The following is a 22,449-nucleotide window of genomic DNA, read 5'->3' as shown; positions in this document are numbered from 1 at the left end:
GCACCATTAAAAAACGATTGGGAAAAATGTGTTTAGCCACAGGTTTGAAATGGCCTGATGTCTTTCCTCTAGTACTCATGACTATTAGATCTATTCCAGATAGGAACACAGGTTTGAGCCCCCATGAAATTATCATGGAAAGAGCAATGTGTCATGTATTCATACCAGTCAACAAGCTGTTGCCTATAACTGATGACTTGGTGTTGGATTACTGTTAGGGGCTGGCTGACACAGTTCATTCTGTATTTCATCAGGTTGGATCGGATGCCACCACCCTTGAAAAGAAGCAAGCTCATGATCTGAGCCCAGGAGACTGGGGGAGAATCAAAGTACACAGAAGAAGGAACTGTCTGGTCCCACGTTGGGGAAAACCACGACAAGTGATTTTGACTACAACAACAGCTGTGAAGTGTGCTGGGATCAAGAATTGGATTCATGCTAGTCACGCACTAAGAATCCCAAATCCAGTGGATAACAAAGAAGGAGAATATTTTGAGGAGTCTGAGACTAGTTCTGAATCGGATGCTGAAGAAACAAGAACAAGAGAAAATCCTGAAAGGGGGGGAATCAGAACCAAGTTTGATCGTTGCCCCAGAAAATATTCCCTAGAGAAGAAAATTACAGATTTCTGATACCAGCTCAGACTCAGAGACTGAACAAGCACAGGTACATTGGAGAAAATAGAAAAGCAGTGAAGAGACAATCAAAGAAATTGTTGATAAGTAAGTTCCTGATGAAAAGCTGAGAGAAATTGCACCTGAAATAACAAAAGTAGATGAACAGGTGCCAGATACAGAAAGAGAGGGAAAGATTCTTGCGGAAGACCCCCGAGGAGTTGTAGGGAATTCAAACATCCAGTTAGAAGAAGGGACAATTAGTCAGCAGGAAGATTGTGTGCAAGAACCACGAGGAGGGACAGAAGTAGGGAAAATAAAAGAAGTGGTGGAAAGAAGAACAGTTGAAAGCAAAAAGCAAGTTGAAACAGAATCAGAGGAAAGTGATGAAGAGTACCAGAAGGTCAAGTCTTGAGAAAAAGAGCATGGAGAGCTGAAAAGAATGATAAAGGAAATAAATCGAAAAGACCAGCAAGAGATTAAATCTGGCCAAACAAGATAAAGAGATTAAGATATCGACTGACACGAGTGAATTCACCCAAAGCAGAGCAGGTGAATGAAGTATCAAGTCATGAAAAATCGACAAAAATTAGAAAATAATTACAGCAGAGGAGAACAAAAGAACGAGAAAGCCCAACCAGAAGTATAAGTCGCCAGAATGGTCGTATGTGGCCCTGCCTGAAATAAAAGAAGAGGCGGATAGCCAAGAAAATCCAGAGGTGACTGTACCGGAAGTGGTTGAGGAAGACGAGGAATCGGAAATCCTGAGAGTTATCTTGTCCGATATTGGAGAAGAGACGGATGTTCAGGAAGTTCTGTATCAAGATTATGAGAGAAAAGTGAAAGACGATCAAATGCCAAACTGAACAAGACAAAAAGTGCTGCTAATGGAAAGAAAATAGAATACAGGAGAAGACATAACTGACAGAACCAAGTAGGTGCTTAGAGCCTTGGGTTAGAATAAACTAGTTGTGAAGTAGAAGAGGATAAGTCAAAAGACACTGATCATTTTTACGAAAATGGCAAACATAGAAAGTAGAAAAGCAAAATGTGTATTTCTAAAACGATGGTTTAAAATGTTTGTTGTTGTACAGGATTATTAATGCTTCTATGGAGTGTATTAGCTTTGATGATATCATTTAAAGTTACCTTAGCAACAATAGAAGGACATAGTGAGAATAAAACTAATATAGAAAAGATTCAGAAAGTATATCCGACTAAAATAGATAGGAATTATCTACATAAAGACAGGTCTATAAATGATTTTTATAACAATGTATTTTCGAAATTACTGTATGAATATGTAAAGACAATGGATGTGAGGGACTGCTACGTTTGCATGCAGCTACCTGCATCTGTATCGGAGGGAGTGACATACCATCACCTTCCAGTAACCTATGGAATTACATGTAGTGTGATAGCTAGTCTGTTTTACAAAGTAGGGAAATTAGAGTATTATTTTTCAGATGTAGATAATATATTTTCACAAGTACCTGCAATTAACAAATTGAATAAAGTAAAGCCTGCAAAGGTGTTAGGTGAATTTTTCTTAGAAACTAAAGAACTAACATTAGAATAATTATTTAGAAATAATTTGACTTGCAGTTTAAAGAAAGAGGAAAGAACCTTATTGGATATGGTTGAAGAAAGGAGATTGAAAATGCAAAAGAAAGCATCTGAGGGAAAAGAGGAAAAGACAGTCTGGGATGATGAAATGGAAAAACATTTGAAAGGAGAAGTTAGTCCAACTATAGCTTTAGATTGGCCCCGGAAAGGGAAGTTGTGTATTAGAAGGAATCAAACTGCATATGATAATTAATTTGTAGGTAACAGTGAGTGCCATGATACATACCGAATCATGGGTGGATGGGGCTTTAAAGGAGGAAATAATCCAGTTTTTCCTGGGTTATATTTTATCTGCGGTAACAAGGCATATTATCGGTTGCACATGTTATGTAGGTCTGGTTTTCCCAAAGATATTCCACATGGGAAGAGGAGAAGATGGTGTACATACATTAGGTAGTCTACTAACACGTAGAAAAAGAGAATCTTGGTCAGAAATTGTGGGAGACATTTTTGGAGCATTGATACTAGCAGTGAGAATATCTCTGAATGCACACAAAATTTGAAGACTATCAACAGTAGTGGATCGCTTGTCAACAAGCACCGCTGGAGGATTTTTATTGGTAAATACTGAAATGGTTGCCATGCGTGCCATGGTAATGCAAAATCGACTTGCCCTTGATATAATATTGGCAAAAGAGGGTGGAGTCTGTGGAATGCTGAAAGTTCAACATTGTTGTACTTACATTCCGTATGAAAGTAAAGATCTAAAGATCTACATCAAAAATATAACTGAATTGCATGAGGAAATTACACCACTGGAGGTTGAAAGTGTTTGGGAAAAGATTGGGAAGAAACGTTCTCCTATTAAAGATTTCCTGTTAAACTTAGGTGATACATTTATAGGTAGAATCCTATTTCCATTAACATGTGTGATTTTAATAGTATTAATTTTAAGATGAGGATGTTTATGTCATAAAATAAAGAAAATACAGAAAAAGTTAAAAAGAGAAAATTTGAAAAGAAGACAGAATAAGAAACAAGAGAGAGAGTTTGAAGAAGTAGAATTAGAAGAAATGAAAGACAGTATGTATAGAACAGCAAGAAGAGAAGCAATTGGGGAAACAGAAATGTGAATTAAAATAAAGAATTCATTTAGCTTTCTTGACAAATTGATACAAAATTGTAATGTTGTGGTGATAAAATCAACAAAGGGGGGATTGATGGAGCAGGTAGTACAAAATTTTGTATACCTCCCCCAGTCTGCATGAAAATACTAATTAAATAATCTATTAACTATAATATTATTAAATGAGTTTGCATGTTTATTAATCCACATTATTAATATTCGAATTACACGTGGGATTTGCATTTTGCATGGCTAAATAACATTTATGACTAAAATCCGTACGCATACTAACAGTAGTATATGTAGCAAATAGAATACTGCATGATAAATGTTGCTTTTGTAATGTTTTGTAATTTTGCCCAGGAGTAGGACCAAAAGGGTGAATATAATTGCTTTAAATGTTGCTATACGCTAGATAAATACAAGCACATAGAGGGATTAGTAAGGGGTTAACATTAGATTTATTATTTCGATGTATTAATTACTCTTCTGTGTTTGTTTCGCTTAAGTTGGCGTTTGGGCCTAAATCAAAGATGGCCGCTGACGCTACACGACGAAGTGGCCACTGTCCCACGAGGCGCAGAGTGAGCTGCGCAGGCGCAAGAAGTCTCCTAAACCTCGTCACAACCTTTGTCCCCCATGTACCCGAGCAAGGACAGAGTGGGAAGACGGCCAAGACAGAAAACAATTTACTTTACAGTACACTGGAACAGACTGACTTTTAAACGAACCCATGACCTCACCCCTCGAACTGTACTAAGATCCCAAAAACTTACATCGGACGATCTCAATCAGCCAATCACGACTGTGTTAAAATATAAAATGTATCATCTTTGCTTCAATTTTATTATAAAAATGCAGGGTAGAATAGAGAGGGTGCTCCGCTGCTTTTCCTGAATCTTAGAGGGTCCAGCTGCCGTTCGACCATTTGATGATTGCAAACCCTTCTTAAGTCTATGGACAATGATAGATGCTTGCACGTTTTTGGTCCTTTGCCGATCTTTGGGACTGTAGCGTGCTGAACAAAGAACTTTGAGATTTGGCTTGCTTTTGGATGATTGACTGCAAATTTGATTATGCAGAGCCAATGAATTAGAGGACCCCAAATAGCCAGATTAGGTAAATATGACGTTCTGCAATTTACTGAAATTTTTATCTGAATCTTTGACGAGACAAACGCAAATTCATTATTATTATGAAATTTAGATAAACAATTATTGATTAATGAGAATTCATGAGTTATGAGTTTTACTTAAGAAATAGATTCTGAAGTCTTAAAATGTGTTTTAGCTGGTTCTAAATCGCCATCAACCAATCCAACTAATTTGGTCTGATCGACCGAAGTGGGAGGAGTGCCTTGATGTTTAGGATTAAGGATCTGTAGGCGAAAGGGCGTTGATGTATATTTTGTAAATGACTTTTCCTTCCCTATAGGTTATAAGGTGTTCCCCTCACATGTCCGGCGCTTGAACCGCTCATCCCTCCCGTGCGTGCAGACCGGTGTGGAAGTAATGTGTGAGTGTTGGTGTTATGGGCCCCACCAATGACTGCATGTGTGAATGAGCTAGTATGATGTCAGATCTGTGACGCAGGCAGGATACCGGTATGGGTTGTTTCCCCGTTGCTAGGGTTTTAGCGCCCCAACATCCTCTTCTCCCTCTGTCCTGCCCAAAAAAAGGATAATTCGGCCCTCCAAATGAAGGACAGGGATTGAAAGGGTGCGGTGGATACGACCAAGGTTGTGGTGGCCACCATGTTGTCTGTTGTGGGTATGGATGGACATTAGCTCGTCCTCTTCCTCTTCTGCCAAAGTTTTGGGGTGTACGATCTGAATCCGAGTCATTTGAATCACTCCACTCATCGGAGTTAGAGGACCATTCGTCTGTATCTTTTCGCCAGCCTCATATTCCCGTTTTATTTATCTTCTTATTCAAAGATGTTTGATACCCTTCAGCTGTATAGGGGTAAACCTTCTCCAAAGTGAATCTATCCAGATCTTTCTTAAATGTATTGATTTGGAACTTTTAATTTCGTTAAGATTTTAAGAGATCTCCTCAAGTATCTTCTTGTACACCGTGACATGTATTCCAGAACTCATTTGGCTTTCTAACATGTGTATTTCAATTACCAAAAGATCAGCTGTTTCCGTAGCTGTATTAATTATCAGAACCAGCCAATCCCTGGTACACTGCCAGGCAATTTTAGACCAGTTAGTCACAAAGACGTTATCTAGGAAGGGTCTAGGGGCATTAGACACAATTAAAAATCCGATTGGCCGCACTCTGCTAGTCCTACCAGCGTGTTACCCCAAAGAATTGTGGTCCATGAAGTAGCGTTGGCAGGTACGCCTATGCCAAAAGTTTAAAATGAAAATAAGTGTCGCGTTAGCCATCCCTGGACACGTGTTTCGAGGTAGTTGCCTCTCGTCAGCAGGGAGTAGGTATGTGTGTAGGGTTGCCGCGTAGGCTGCCAAAAAATATTCTCAGGTAAAGTACCACTCAAGGCGCGCAGGTGTGTAGCCATGGGCTCGTCAGCCCCACCGGCTCAAGGGAGCCTGAATGTAAACAAAAACGCTACTTCATGGACCATAATGCTTTGGGGTAACACGCTGTTAGGACGAGCAGAGTGCGGCCAATCGGACTTTTGTTTATATTCAGGCTCCCTTGAGCCGGTGGGGCTGACGAGCCCATGGCTATGCACCTGCACGCCTTGAGTGGTACTTTACCTGAGAATACTTTTTATGGCAGCCTACGCAGCAACCCCACACACATACCTACTCCCTGCTGACGAGAGGCAACTACCTCGAAACACGTGTCCAGGGATGGCTAACGCGACACTTATTTTCATTTTAAACTTTGGCATAGGCGTACTCGCCGACGCTACTTCATGGACCACAATGCTTTGGGGTAACACTCTGGTAGGACTAGCAGAGTGCGGCCAATCGGATTTTTGTTTACATTCAGGCTCCCTTGAGCCGGTGGGGCTGATGAGCCCATGGCTAAGCACCTGCGCGCCTTGAGTGGTACTTTACCTGAGAATATTTTTTGGCAGCCTACGCAGCAACCCTACACACATACCTACTCCCTGCTGACGAGAGGCAACTACTTCGAAACACGTGTCCAGGGATGGCTAACGCAACACTTATTTTCATTTTAAACGTTTGGCATAGGCGTACTCGCCGACGCTACTTCATGGACCACAATGCTTTGGGGTAACACGCTGGTAGGACGAGCAGAGTGCGGCCAATCGGACTTTTGTTTATATTCAGGCTCCCTTGAGCCGGTGGGGCTGACGAGCCCATGGCTACGCACCAGCGCGCCTTGAGTGGTACTTTACCTGAGAATACTTTTTATGGCAGCCTATGCAGCAACCCCACACACATACCTACTCCCTGCTGACGAGAGGCAACTACCTCGAAACACGTGTCCAGGGATGGTTAACGCGACACTCATTTTCACTTTAAACTTTGGCATAGGCGTACTCGCCGACGCTACTTCATGGACCACAATGCTTTGGGGTAACACGCTGGTAGGACGAGCAGAGTGCGGCCAATCGGACTTTTGTTTATATTCAGGCTCCCGTGAGCCGGTGGGGCTGACGAGCCCATGGTTACGCACCTGCGCGCCTTGAGTGGTACTTTACCTGAGAATACTTTTTATGGCAGCCTACGCAGCAACCCCACACACATACCTACTCCCTGCTGACGAGAGGCAACTACCTCGAAATACGTGTCCAGGGATGGCTAACGCGACACTCATTTTCACTTTAAACTTTGGCATAGGCGTACTCGCCAACGCTACTTCATGGACCACAATGCTTTGGGTTAACACGCTGGTAGGACGAGCAGAGTGCGGCCAATCGGACTTTTGTTTATATTCAGGCTCCCTTGAGCCGGTGGGGCTGACAAGTCCATGGCTATGCACCTGCGCGCCTTGAGTGGTACTTTACCTGAGAATTCTTTTTATGGCAGCCTACGAAGCAACCCCACACACATACCTACTCCCTGCTTACGAGAGGCAACTACCTCGAAACACGTGTCCAGGGATGGCTAACGCGACACTCATTTTCACTTTAAACTTTGGCATAGGCGTACTCGCCGACGCTACTTCATGGACCACAATGCTTTGGGGTAACACGCTGGTAGGACGAGCAGAGTGCGGCCAATCGGACTTTTGTTTATATTCAGGCTCCCTTGAGCCGGTGGGGCTGACGAGCCCATGGCTACGCACCTGCGCGCCTTGAGTGGTACTTTACCTGAGAATACTTTTTATGGCAGCCTACGCAGCAACCCCACACACATACCTACTCCCTGCTGACGAGAGGCAACTACCTCGAAACACGTGTCCAGGGATGGCTAACGCGACACTCATTTTCACTTTAAACTTTGGCATAGGCGTACTCGCCAACGCTACTTCATGGGCCACAATGCTTTGGGGTAACACGCTGGTAGGACGAGCAGAGTGCGGCCAATCGGACTTTTGTTTATATTCAGGCTCCCTTGAGCCGGTGGGGCTGACAAGTCCATGGCTACGCACCTGCGCGCCTTGAGTGGTACTTTACCTGAGAATACTTTTTATGGCAGCCTACGCAGCAACCCCACACACATACCTACTCCCTGCTGACGAGAGGCAACTACCTCGAAACACGTGTCCAGGGATGGCTAACGCGACACTCATTTTCACTCTAAACTTTGGCATAGGCGTACTTGCCGACGCTACTTCATGGACCACAATGCTTTGGGGTAACACGCTGGTAGGACGAGCAGAGTGCGGCCAATCGGACTTTTGTTTATATTCAGGCTCCCTTGAGCCGGTGGGGCTGACGAGCCCATGGGTACGCACCTGCGTGCCTTGAGTGGTACTTTACCTGAGAATACTTTTTATGGCAGCCTACGCAGCAACCCCACACACATACCTACTCCCTGCTGACGAGAGGCAACTACCTCGAAACACGTGTCCAGGGATGGCTAACGCGACACTCATTTTCACTTTAAACTTTGGCATAGGCGTACTCGCCGACGCTACTTCATGGACCACAATGCTTTGGGGTAACACGCTGGTAGGACGAGCAGAGTGCGGCCAATCGGACTTTTGTTTATATTCAGGCTCCCTTGAGCCGGTGGGGCTGACGAGCCCATGGCTATGCACCTGCGCGCCTTGAGTGGTACTTTACCTGAGAATACTTTTTATGGCAGCCTACGCAGCAACCCCACACACATACCTACTCCCTGCTGACGAGAGGCAACTACCTCGAAACACGTGTCCAGGGATGGCTAACGCGACACTTATTTTCATTTTAAACTTTGGCATAGGCGTACTCGCCGACACTACTTCATGGACCACAATGCTTTGGGGTAACACTCTGGTAGGACTAGCAGAGTGCGGCCAATCGGATTTTTGTTTACATTCAGGCTCCCTTGACCCGGTGGGGCTGACGAGCCCATGGCTACGCACCTGCGCGCCTTGAGTGGTACTTTACCTGAGAATATTTTTTGGCAGCCTACGCAGCAACCCTACACACATACCTACTCCCTGCTGACGAGAGGCAACTACCTCGAAACACGTGTCCAGGGATGGTTAACGCGACACTCATTTTCACTTTAAACTTTGGCATAGGCGTACTCGCCGACGCTACTTCATGGACCACAATGCTTTGGGGTAACACGCTGGTAGGACGAGCAGAGTGCGGCCAATCGGACTTTTGTTTATATTCAGGCTCCCGTGAGCCGGTGGGGCTGACGAGCCCATGGTTACGCACCTGCGCGCCTTGAGTGGTACTTTACCTGAGAATACTTTTTATGGCAGCCTACGCAGCAACCCCACACACATACCTACTCCCTGCTGACGAGAGGCAACTACCTCGAAATACGTGTCCAGGGATGGCTAACGCGACACTCATTTTCACTTTAAACTTTGGCATAGGCGTACTCGCCAACGCTACTTCATGGACCACAATGCTTTGGGTTAACACGCTGGTAGGACGAGCAGAGTGCGGCCAATCGGACTTTTGTTTATATTCAGGCTCCCTTGAGCCGGTGGGGCTGACAAGTCCATGGCTATGCACCTGCGCGCCTTGAGTGGTACTTTACCTGAGAATTCTTTTTATGGCAGCCTACGAAGCAACCCCACACACATACCTACTCCCTGCTTACGAGAGGCAACTACCTCGAAACACGTGTCCAGGGATGGCTAACGCGACACTCATTTTCACTTTAAACTTTGGCATAGGCGTACTCGCCGACGCTACTTCATGGACCACAATGCTTTGGGGTAACACGCTGGTAGGACGAGCAGAGTGCGGCCAATCGGACTTTTGTTTATATTCAGGCTCCCTTGAGCCGGTGGGGCTGACGAGCCCATGGCTACGCACCTGCGCGCCTTGAGTGGTACTTTACCTGAGAATACTTTTTATGGCAGCCTACGCAGCAACCCCACACACATACCTACTCCCTGCTGACGAGAGGCAACTACCTCGAAACACGTGTCCAGGGATGGCTAACGCGACACTCATTTTCACTTTAAACTTTGGCATAGGCGTACTCGCCAACGCTACTTCATGGGCCACAATGCTTTGGGGTAACACGCTGGTAGGACGAGCAGAGTGCGGCCAATCGGACTTTTGTTTATATTCAGGCTCCCTTGAGCCGGTGGGGCTGACAAGTCCATGGCTACGCACCTGCGCGCCTTGAGTGGTACTTTACCTGAGAATACTTTTTATGGCAGCCTACGCAGCAACCCCACACACATACCTACTCCCTGCTGACGAGAGGCAACTACCTCGAAACACGTGTCCAGGGATGGCTAACGCGACACTCATTTTCACTCTAAACTTTGGCATAGGCGTACTTGCCGACGCTACTTCATGGACCACAATGCTTTGGGGTAACACGCTGGTAGGACGAGCAGAGTGCGGCCAATCGGACTTTTGTTTATATTCAGGCTCCCTTGAGCCGGTGGGGCTGACGAGCCCATGGGTACGCACCTGCGTGCCTTGAGTGGTACTTTACCTGAGAATACTTTTTATGGCAGCCTACGCAGCAACCCCACACACATACCTACTCCCTGCTGACGAGAGGCAACTACCTTGAAACACGTGTCCAGGGATGGCTAACGCGACACTCATTTTCACTTTAAACTTTGGCATAGGCGTACTCGCCGACGCTACTTCATGGACCACAATGCTTTGGGGTAACACGCTGGTAGGACGAGCAGAGTGCGGCCAATCGGACTTTTGTTTATATTCAGGCTCCCTTGAGCCGGTGGGGCTGACGAGCCCATGGCTATGCACCTGCGCGCCTTGAGTGGTACTTTACCTGAGAATACTTTTTATGGCAGCCTACGCAGCAACCCCACACACATACCTACTCCCTGCTGACGAGAGGCAACTACCTCGAAACACGTGTCCAGGGATGGCTAACGCGACACTTATTTTCATTTTAAACTTTGGCATAGGCGTACTCGCCGACACTACTTCATGGACCACAATGCTTTGGGGTAACACTCTGGTAGGACTAGCAGAGTGCGGCCAATCGGATTTTTGTTTACATTCAGGCTCCCTTGACCCGGTGGGGCTGACGAGCCCATGGCTACGCACCTGCGCGCCTTGAGTGGTACTTTACCTGAGAATATTTTTTGGCAGCCTACGCAGCAACCCTACACACATACCTACTCCCTGCTGACGAGAGGCAACTACCTCGAAACACGTGTCCAGGGATGGCTAACGCGACACTTATTTTCATTTTAAACTTTGGCATAGGCGTACTCGCCGACACTACTTCATGGACCACAATGCTTTGGGGTAACACTCTGGTAGGACTAGCAGAGTGCGGCCAATCGGATTTTTGTTTACATTCAGGCTCCCTTGAGCCGGTGGGGCTGACGAGCCCATGGCTACGCACCTGCGCGCCTTGAGTGGTACTTTACCTGAGAATATTTTTTGGCAGCCTACGCAGCAACCCTACACACATACCTACTCCCTGCTGACGAGAGGCAACTACCTCAAAACACGTGTCCAGGGATGGCTAACGCGACACTTATTTTCATTTTAAACTTTTGGCATAGGCGTACTCGCCGACGCTACTTCATGGACCACAATGCTTTGGGGTAACACGCTGGTAGGACGAGCAGTGTGCTGCCAGTCGGACTTTTGTTTATATTCAGGCTCCCTTGAGCCGGTGGGGCTGACGAGCCCATGGCTACGCACCAGCGCGCCTTGAGTGGTACTTTACCTGAGAACACTTTTTATGGCAGCCTACGCAGCAACCCCACACACATACCTACTCCCTGCTGACGAGAGGCAACTACCTCGAAACACGTGTCCAGGGATGGTTAACGCGACACTCATTTTCACTTTAAACTTTGGCATAGGCGTACTCGCCGACGCTACTTCATGGACCACAATGCTTTGGGGTAACACGCTGGTAGGACGAGCAGAGTGCGGCCAATCGGACTTTTGTTTATATTCAGGCTCCCGTGAGCCGGTGGGGCTGACAAGCCCATGGTTACGCACCTGCGCGCCTTGAGTGGTACTTTACCTGAGAATACTTTTTATGGCAGCCTACGCAGCAACCCCACACACATACCTACTCCCTGCTGACGAGAGGCAACTACCTCGAAATACGTGTCCAGGGATGGCTAACGCAACACTCATTTTCACTTTAAACTTTGGCATAGGCGTACTCGCCGACGCTACTTCATGGACCACAATGCTTTGGGGTAACACGCTGGTAGGACGAGCAGAGTGCGGCCAATCGGACTTTTGTTTATATTCAGGCTCCCTTGAGCCGGTGGGGCTGACGAGCCCATGGCTACGCACCTGCGCGCCTTGAGTGGTACTTTACCTGAGAATACTTTTTATGGCAGCCTACGCAGCAACCCCACACACATACCTACTCCCTGCTGACGAGAGGCAACTACCTCGAAACACGTGTCCAGGGATGGCTAACGCGACACTCATTTTCACTCTAAACTTTGGCATAGGCGTACTCTCCGACGCTACTTCATGGACCACAATGCTTTGGGGTAACACGCTGGTAGGACGAGCAGAGTGCGGCCAATCGGACTTTTGTTTACATTCAGGCTCCCTTGAGCCGGTGGGGCTGACGAGCCCATGGCTACGCACCTGCGCGCCTTGAGTGGTTCTTTACCTGAGAATACTTTTTATGGCAGCCTACGCAGCAACCCCACACACATACCTACTCCCTGCTGACGAGAGGCAACTACCTCGAAACACGTGTCCAGGGATGGCTAACGCGACACTCATTTTCACTTTAAACTTTGGCATAGGCGTACTCGCCGACGCTACTTCATGGACCACAATGCTTTGGTGTAACACGCTGGTAGGACAAGCAGAGTGCGGCCAATCGGACTTTTGTTTATATTCAGGCTCCCTTGAGCAGGTGGGGCTGACGAGCCCATGGCTACGTACCTGCGCGCCTTGAGTGGTACTTTACCTGAGAATACTTTTTATGGCAGCCTACGCAGCAACCCCACACACATACCAACTCCCTGCTGACGAGAGGCAACTACCTCGAAACACATGTCCAGGGATGGCTAACGCGACACTCATTTTCACTTTAAACTTTGGCATAGGCGTACTCGCCGACGCTACTTCATGGACCACAATGCTTTGGGGTAACACGCTGGTAGGACGAGCAGAGTGCGGCCAATCGGACTTTCATTAGACACAATTAACCCAGGAGGAGCAATATTCCCTCTCAAATATTCTGTCAAAATATCTGCATTTAAGATAGTATTAACATGTTGTTTCTTAGTATTACTAAGTTTTGTCCACTCTTCTGTATGTGACAGGGTTTGTGAGATATGTGTATCCCAAATACTAGGTGAATTAGGGTGACGTGTCTCGCTTACTATCGCCAGCACTGAAGTAAAATGTGACAAGCTAAATATCCCAAAGTCAGTGCTCTTAATGCCCACCCTGAAAGTACCTGATCTCGTCTGATCTCAGAAGTTAAGTAGGGTTGGGCTTTGGTATTACCTGGATGGGAGAACGCCCAGGAATACCAGGTGCTGTAGGCCTTTTTTGGGGGGGGGCTTTATGTGAATGAGGGTGGCTAGTCTTGCTTACTGTGGCTAGCGCTGAAGAAGAATGAAAAAAGCTAAGAGTCGCAAAGCCAGTGCTCTTTATACCTATAGCCATACCACCGTAAAAGCACCTGATCTCGTCTGATCTCAGAAGTTAAGCAGGGTTGACCTGGTTAGTACCTGGATGAGAGACTGCCTGGGAATACCAGGTGCTGTAGGCTTTTTGTTTTGCTTTAGGTGAGTGAGGGTAGCTTGTCACGCGTACTATGGCCAGCACTGAAGTAAAATTAAAAGAGCTAAGAGACCGAAAGTCACTGCTCTTCATTTTTTTTTATTTAAAACAATTTTTATTGATTTTAGTATATCCGAAATAACATGGGGGGGTTTCGGTTACATACCCCAATAGGGATCAAGGTCACAGTGCAATGCAAGTTATCTATGGCATAACTGGAGCACCATGCGATGTCCATATCAACTGTTCGGGCATTGCCTGCGGTCATCACACCAAATATTTGCAATCAGTGAAACTTCCCAGCCCCTACCAACCGCCCACCCTGCACCTCCCCACCCCCCCACACATGTCAGTTTCGTGCAATTTGTTATACACCAATGGAACTACTATCTCTGTCGGGCAACTAAGTCGAGAGGGGACTACTGTCCCTGAATGTCACCTGGCATGCTCGGGAAGGACCATTATTAAACATGGGGCTACTACAGATCAAAGTGGTATTAGAGCTGTGTAGGTATTAGCCCATAGCTGCTCCAGGGCCTCCTACAGATGCGTCATCTTTCTCCGCTTCGGGGGATTTGTGTCATGTTCACTGTGACTCCTCAGGCCTTGAACGATGCACAAAGGGTTCCACCCCCAGATGTCCCCGACTCTGGATTCAAACCACCACAGAGCACTAGGGCAATCAGGTGAGGGAAAGGGATTAGGAAGGGAACAGGAGGGAGAAGGATACCTGCAACAAAAGACTTACGTAGATAACAATGATTAAACAATAGCATACAAACAGCGCTACTCTCGTTAGGTCTCACTAAATGTGTCTTCTACATACATCACACATACACCAAATCTCTATAGGAACCCTTGTTCGCCAGCAAGGACCTTCAGAGTAAAGCACCATCCATCAGACACCAATACTCCACCCTTTTCCTCTCCCTTTTCTGCCCCAAAATAATATCTAATTACTGCTGTGCCTTCCAACAGTATCCAGCGTGTGTAATTCCCGAAAAGATTCGACAGTCTAGAATGAGCCTTTCTAGGCGCTTCACGCTGCCCTCCCTAGTATCATTATGAGTCATGAACCAAAGGATACTGAATGAAATTAATTCTGAATAACAACTGAAACAGTCTCGCCCGTGATTGCCTCCACTTTCGTGGTTCGTGTCTGTCAAGCGTTTGAGATGCACTCACAGTGTGTTTTAGGACAACGCCGAGCAATTCAGAGGCTAAACACTTCCCCAAAGTCCGGACAGTCGAGTGTCAACAATCCTAATGCAGGTGCAGCGGCGCTTACCTCAGCGCTTCGCAGTGGTCTCCCTCCTGGCAGGAACCTCGAACAGAAGTTCACAACAAGCTTCTCGAACCACGGTCGGCTTCCAGGAAAGACGAATTTGGAGTTCCGGGTTTGGCGCGGGGGCGCTTCCTTCAGCACTTCGCTGCGGTGTCCCGACTCGGAAACCGCCAAAGATTTCCAGTTCCGGGGTGGGCGTTGGAGCGCTTGCTTCAGCGCTTCGCTGCGGTCTCTCGACTCGGAAACCGCCAAAGATTTCAAGTTCCGGGGTGGGCGATGGAGCGCTTGCTTCAGCGCTTCGCTGCGGTCTCCCGACTCGGGAACCGCTAAAGACTTCCCCGTCTTCCTAAAGTCTGCAGCCACAGGAGAACTCTCCTTGAGTTCAAACGGAAATTGCCTCTCAGCTCGCGTCCCCGAGCTTTAAAGCAGTAGCCACGTCCTCCTACCACCGGGTATTCTGGGCTTCGTAGTCCCGGTAGGCGCCCATACTCAGCGCCTGACAATTTGAGTGCCACAACAAGCACTTCCCATGCTCTCGCACGTTCAAGGGCCTTTTCACTCTTGGTTCGCTTCGCTATTTGTAACCTAATTACTCCCTCACATTCAGCCCACTTTAGGAACTCTGCTTTCCATTTAGCTATACTAGGGCCCTGGTTCGCCTTCCACCGGACGGTGATGGTCTGCTTGGCCAGGAGCAAACCCAGGTCTATGAATTTGCTAGTAATTTTGTTCTTGGACGTGTGGGGGAACCAATGCAGAATACAATGAGCCATGGTTGGCTCCAGCTCTCTATCAGTGAAGTCTGATAGTATTGTCGTTACCTCCTCCCAGAAACTGTCTAAAAACGGGCACCCCATAACATGTGTTTAAAATCTGCACAGTTTGTGTTACATGTCGGGCAAGCCTCTGAGTGGTCCGGGAAATATGCGTGTAATTTTGCTGGGGTAAGGTATGCTCTATGTAAAATATGGAAATGCACCAATTGAAATCTTGCATTCCTCGTGCTCTTCCAGGCTCTCTCCACTAATTCACCCCACGCCTTATCCGGGATGTTCACCCCTATATCAGCTTCCCATTTAAGCTTCAGGACGGACAATGGGAGTAAGGATTCCAGCGTCATGCACCTATAGAGGCACGTCACTGCTTTAAAAGTGCCTGCTGCCATCACTACTTATTGACAGCCCATGGAAGTTGGTGGTTCTGTAAGTCCTCTACCCTAGTGCTTCCTGATAGGCGACGTGAGTGCCGTGTACTACAGGAAATCTCCCCCAGGCAGGTCAAAACGGGTTTGCAGGTCATTAAACGGGATCATGGTGCCCTCTTCATATAGGTCCCCTATAGTAGCCAGCCCTTGCTCCACCCAAGCGTCCAGTCTCTGCCAATTGCCACCGTGTAGTAAGGCCCTGCACATGGCCAGTGGTATTTCAGGAGCGTAAGAGCATTTAATAAAGGCTCTGCGCAGGTATCTGTGCCAGCATTTCCGAGCCGTGGCGAGTTACAGGGTGAGGGTCGCAGCACAATACAGGACAGCAATACCAGGGGCCCCAGATCTTCCCTGCACCCGTCAGCTCCCCGAATGGCCCTAACTACCCACTGTGTAAGCCATTGAAATTGTGCTGCCAAATAATAGGTCGAGGCCTCATGAGTGTATCGAGTGCCACCCTCCGTCTGCCCTTGCCCCAAAGGAAGGCTGTGACCATTGAGTGTAGCAGTTTGAAATATGTCGCCGGAATCCAGATCGGAAGGGTCCCAAAAGTAATATAAGAGTCTCGGGAGGGTTATCATTTTTAGGAGGGCCAAGCGACCCGCTACCGACAGTGGCAAGGATCCCCAGAATTTGAAGTTGGCTTTTGTCCCTCTGATTGGCCTTCCTAATATTACCCTCAAAGATGTCCTTTTGCTTGTGGTAAATAAGCGTGCCCAGGTGGGGAAGGCATCTGTCCTACCAGTTCACCCCTTCTGTACGCTGCGGGTCTACTCTATTCCCACGTGCCGGGAACAAGCAAGATTTCGACCAGTTCACCTTTAATCCTGCTACTCTGCTAAGAGCGTGGGTGGAGCAGACTTTTTGCCCCCAAGAGTTCAGGACCCGAGTCAGCGAGGATAAGCAAAAGGTCGTCAGCATATAATGCTATATGTTGAACCTATCCGTTTACGTCAAGGCCCCGGTAAGCCTGCCCTGATCTGGCATGTGCGGCTAAGGGCTCCATCGCCAGCACAAATTATAATGGGGAGAGGGGGCAGCCCACCTTGCAATTGTCGGAGATTAGCCCCCCCAGTTTTAATTCTGGCAGTGGAGTCAGTGTATAAAAGAGCCGTCCAACTCACAAAGCCAGGCCCATTCTCCGCATCACATGAAATAGGAAAGCCCACTCCAGACAGTCAAAGGCTTTTTCTATGTCCACTGCAAATATCGCAGCAGCCTCACCACAGTAGGTGTTCGCTTCCAGGATGTGCATGAGCCTTCTGATATTGAGCGCTGTGTTTCTGGTGGGGATAAACCCGGATTGGTCCTTATGTATAAGGGTGGTCATGTGAGGGAGCAGACGGGAGGCTAAGATTTTGATTAGTATTTTATAGTCGAGATTAATAATGGATAAGGGGCGGTACGCTGTTTTATCCCACGCCTGTTTGCCCGGTTTCAGCAGAGGGATGATGATTGCTTCCCTAGTGGAGACAGGGAGTTTGCCAATTCTTTTGGCATCATTATATAATTGCACGATATGGGAGCCAAGAGGTCAATATATGTGAGGTAGAATTCCATCGGGAGACCATCAGAGCCTGGAGTTTTATTACGGGACATACTCTTGAGAGCACTACGCACTTCCCTTAATTCGATCTCGCGCCCTATGGAGTGTGCTGTATCTTCGTCTAGCGTAGGCACCTCAATCCCGTGCATGAACTCCTGCAGCTCCTCCTCCGTTGAGGACATCTGACTGCGATAAAGCTCTGTATAATATTCCAAAAATATGTCATTGATCCCATGTTGCTTATACCTGGCTACCCCATTCTGATCCCTGATCTCCAGTATGACTGACTCCTGTCTAGCGGGTTGGCCAACCAGGCCAGCAGGGCCCCTGATTTATCCCTCTCCGAGTGTGCTCGAGTCATGTAGTTTTTGTAATCAAAGCATCACAGGCGCTCTACCTGTACCGCCACTGTCTCCCTAGCCTCAAGTAGCTCTTGTTGTTTATCTGGTTTTTCGGGTCTGTCCTTTTCCAGGGCGCGCAAGCGCTCGTCATCCCTCTTTATATCTTGGAGGAGAACCTTCCTAACTCCAACCATCTCAGATATGCACCTCCCCCTAATGACTGTTTTACTGGCGTCCCATTCCACTAGGGAGGACGTGGCCGTACCCCCATTGTCATGGAAGAAGTTAGTGATAGCTGTGCCAATTGTAGCGCGGAAAGCCGAATCGTCCAAGGTCTCCGGGCGTAGACGCCAGGTTGTAATTTTCGGGTACGCGTGTGACCATTGTAATTGTACCAGGAAAGGGTTGTGATCTGACAGTGTCCTGGTGAGATATTCGCTACAGCCCATCCCCTTATGGACATCAGGTAAACACAGTATGGTATCTAGTCTGACATGTAATTCATGAAGGGCCGAAAAGAAGGAGTAATCTCGGGCCAAGGGGTGGTGCGCCCGCCAGGTGTCAATTAAGCCCCATTTCTGTTGCCATTTACGGCGTTCGTCCGCCAGTTTGTGTGCAGGTACATTGGGGAGTGGGGGTGGGAGCAGTCAAGGGCAATGTCAGATGTACAATTAAAGTCACCCCTTAGTAGTACCAACCCCGTGATGATAGTCACCAGTTTTCCTCACAGAAGAGAGAAGAAGGCCGGTTGGTCTGAGTTGGGTGCAAAAACTACCCAGGGTTAGGTCCCTACCGTCAAGCCACATATCTGCCCTCCGGGTCAGTCAGTTGTGATGTGCATTGGAATGGGACACCTGCTCTTATCCATATCAGCATGCCTCCAAAGTCACTGCTCTTCATGTCTATAGCCATACCACCCTGAAAGCAACTGATCTCAGAAGTTAAGCATGGTCGGGCTTGGTTAGTTCCTGGATGGGAGACCGCCTGGGAATACCAGGTGCTCTAGACTAATTGTGTTTGTTTTGCTACAGGGGAATGAGGGTGGCTTGTCTCACTTACAATGACCAGCACTGAAGTAGAATGGAAACAGCTAAGAAACCCAAAGTCAGTGCTCTTCATGCCTAGGGCCATACCACCCTGAAACTACCTGATCTCAGAAGTTAGGCAGGGTCCGTCCTGGTTGATACCTGGATTGGAGACTGCCAGGGAATTGCAGGTGCTGTTCCTTTTTGTTTTGCTTTAGGTGAATGAGGGTGGCTTGTCTCGCTTATTATGGCCAGCACTGAAAAAGAATGAAAAAAGCTAAGAGCCTCAAAGTCAGTGCTCTATCTGCCTATGGCCATACCACCCTGAAAACACCGGATCTTGTCTGATCTCAAAAGATAAGCAGGGTCGTCCTGGTTAGTATCTGGATTGGAGACCCCCTGGGAATACCAGGTGCTGTAGTCTTTTTTTGCTTTTCTTTAGGTGAATGAGGGTGGCTTGCCCTCCCTACTATGGCCAGCACTGAAGTAGAATAAAAAAGGTAAAAGCCCAAAGGTGAGTGCTCTCATGCCTACAGCCATATCACCCTGAAAGCACCTGATCTTGTCTGATCTCAGAAGCTTGCAGGGTTGGGCCTCAGTTAGTACCTGGATGGTAGTCCACCTGGGAGTACTAGGTGTTGCAGGCTTTTTTTTATTTTTTACTTCAGGTGGATGAGGGTGACTTGTCTGGCTTACTTTGGCCAGCACTGAAGTAGAATTAAAGAAGCTCAGAGCCTCAAAGTCAGGGGTCTTCAAGCCTATGGCCATACCACCCTGAAAGCACCTGATCTCATCTGTTCTCAAATGTTAAGCAGGTTTGGGCCTGGTAAGTGTCTGGATGTAAGACCGCCTGGGAATACCTGATGCTGGCGGCTTTTCTTTTTTTGTTGCTTTATGTGAATGAGGGTGGATTGTCTCGCTTACTATGGCCAGCAAAGAAGTAGAATTTAAAAAGCTAAGAGCCTCAAAGTGAGGGGTCTTCAAGCCTACAGCCATTTCACCCTGACAGCACCTGATCTTGTCTGATCTCAGAAGCTAAGCAGGGTCAGGCCTGGTTAGTACCTGAATGGCAGACCACCTGGGAAGACCTGGTGCTGCTGGCTTTTTGTTTTTTGCTTTATGTGAATGCGAGTGGCTTCTCTCCCTTACTTTAGCTAGCACTGAAGTAGAATGAAAAAAGCTAAGAGCCCCAAAGTCAGTACTCTTTATGCCTACGGATACACCATCCTGAGAGCACCTGATCTTGTCTGATCTCAGAAGCTAATCAGGGTCGGGCCTGGTTAGTATGGTGATGGGAGACAACCTGGGAATACCAGTTGTTGCAGGATTTTTATTTGCTTTAGGTGAATGAGGGTGAGTGTCTCGCTTACTATGGCCAGCATTGAAGAAGAATGTAAAAAGCAAAGAGGCCCAAAATCAGTGCTCTTCATCCCTATGGCCATACTACCCTGAAAGCGTCTGATCTTGTCTGATCTCAGAAGTTAAGCAGGGTTATGCTAGGTTACTATCTGGATGAGAGACCTTGTACTACCAGGTGCCGTAGGCATTTTGTTTTTATTTTGTTTTGCTTTAGGTGAATGAGGGTGGCTTGTTTCGCTTACTATGGCCAGCACTGAAGTAGAATGAAAAAAGCTAGGAGCTCCAAAGTCCGTGTTTTTCATGACTACGGCCATACCACCCTGAAAGCACCTGATCTCCTCCTATATCAGAATTTAGGCAGTGTCGGGCCTGGTTAGTACCTGAATGGGAGACCTTCTGGGAATACCCAATGCTTTAGGCCTTTTTTTGTTTGTTTTGTTTTGCTTTAGGTGACTGAGGGTGGCTTGTCTCGCTTACTATGGACAGCAGTGAAGTAGAATGAAAAAAGCTAACAGCCCCAAAGTCAATGCTCTACATACCTACGGTCATACCACATTAAAAGCTCCTGCTTTGGTCTGATCTCAGACGTTAAGCAGGGTCAAGCCTGGTTAGTAGCTGGTGGGAGACCACCTGGGAATAACAAGTGTTGTAGGCATTTTTTTTTTTTTTTTTAGTTCGGTGAATGAGGGTGAGTTTTCTCGTTCACTATGGCCAGCACTGAAGTAGAATGAATGAAGCTAAGAGCCCAGAAGTCAGTGTTCTTCATGCCTACAGCGATACTGCCTGGAAAGCACCTGATTTTGACTGAAATCAGAAGTTAAGCAGGGTTGAGTCTGGGTAGTACCTGGAAGGGAGACTGCCAAGGAATACCAGGTGATGTAGGCTTTTTTTTTTTCATCTGATGTCAGAAATTAAGCAGGGTCGGGCCTGGTTACTACCTGGATTGGAGACCGCCTGAGAATACCTGGTGCTGTCAGCTTTTTTGTTTTGTTGTTTAGGTGAATGAGGGTGGCTTGTCTCGCTTACAATGGCCAGCAAAGAAGTAGAATGAAAAAAAGCTATGAGCCCCAAAGTCAGTGCTCTTCAACCCTACCGCCATACCACCTTGAAAGTTCCTGATCTCGTCTGATCTCAGAAGCTAAACAGGGTCAGTCCTGGTTAGTACCAGGATGGGAGACTACCTTGGAATACCTTTTGCTGTTGTGTTTTTTTTTGCTTCATGTAAATGAGGGTGGCTTGTCTCGCTTACTATGGCCAGCACTGAAGTAGAATGAAAAAAGCTAAGAACCCCAAAGTCAGTACTCTTTATGCCTACGGCCATACTACCCTGAAAGCACCCAATCTCATCTGATCGCAGAGGCTAAGCATGATTGGGTGTAATTGGTACCTGGATAGGAAACCACATGGGAATACCAGGCGCTGCAGGTTTTTTTGTTTGCTTTAGGTGAATGAGGGTGGCTTGTCTGGCTTACTATGGCCAGCACTGAAGTAGAATGAAAAAAGCTAAGAGGATCAAAGCAGTGCTCTTCATGCCTATGGTCATACCACCCTGAAATCACCTGATCTTGTCTGATCTCAGAAGTTATGCAGGGTAGGCCATGGTTGTTACCTGGATGGGAGACCGCCTGGTAATACCAGGTGCTGTAGGCTGTTTGTTTTGCTTTAGGTGAATGAGGGTGGCTCGTCTCGCTTTGTGTTTTTATTTGGTTATTAAAATGGATGTGAATGGATCACAACAATCCTGCTGGGAAAGGCTGACACTATCATCTAATGCCACAAAGAAAAAGCAGTCAGGGGCAAAAGAAGTGGGTATGATAGAAACAAGTTAATTTTGAGCAGAAATAGGATCAATTAGTTACTGCAAAAAACATGACAACATTTTGCTGAAAAGACGATGCCGTGATTACTTTTTCCCCAGGAATCTATCATGTTTTGCAAATCACATAGTCAAAGTGGGTTTTTAAAATCTATAGTATTTCTACTTCGGAGAAGAGGTAATATTTTACAATAGAACCATCATGACTCTTTCATGACAGGTGCATTCTAAAATTAATAAATAAATTTCACTAGGCCAAAAGAAAACAAAACAAGAAGCTACATTACTTCAT

General features: G+C 47.0%; 6 pseudogenes; all 6 read left to right on the top strand.

The window, feature by feature from the left end:
• The first annotated feature begins 13,452 nt into the window (after nucleotides 1–13,452).
• On the top strand, nucleotides 13,453–13,570 carry LOC146811846 (5S ribosomal RNA; annotated as a pseudogene).
• Nucleotides 13,571–18,857: 5,287 nt separating this feature from the next.
• On the top strand, nucleotides 18,858–18,966 carry LOC146811845 (5S ribosomal RNA; annotated as a pseudogene).
• Nucleotides 18,967–19,288: 322 nt separating this feature from the next.
• LOC146811844 (5S ribosomal RNA) lies at nucleotides 19,289–19,406 on the top strand (annotated as a pseudogene).
• A 104-nt stretch (nucleotides 19,407–19,510) lies between these two features.
• On the top strand, nucleotides 19,511–19,629 carry LOC146811843 (5S ribosomal RNA; annotated as a pseudogene).
• Nucleotides 19,630–19,966: 337 nt separating this feature from the next.
• Nucleotides 19,967–20,085, top strand: LOC146811842 (5S ribosomal RNA; annotated as a pseudogene).
• Nucleotides 20,086–21,872: 1,787 nt separating this feature from the next.
• LOC146811841 (5S ribosomal RNA) lies at nucleotides 21,873–21,991 on the top strand (annotated as a pseudogene).
• The last annotated feature ends 458 nt before the right edge of the window (nucleotides 21,992–22,449 follow it).

The sequence above is a fragment of the Triturus cristatus genome, chromosome 7 (assembly GCF_964204655.1).
Source record: "Triturus cristatus chromosome 7, aTriCri1.1, whole genome shotgun sequence".
NCBI classification, from domain to species: domain Eukaryota; kingdom Metazoa; phylum Chordata; class Amphibia; order Caudata; family Salamandridae; genus Triturus; species Triturus cristatus.
This window is presented reverse-complemented; position numbering and strand designations above follow the sequence as displayed.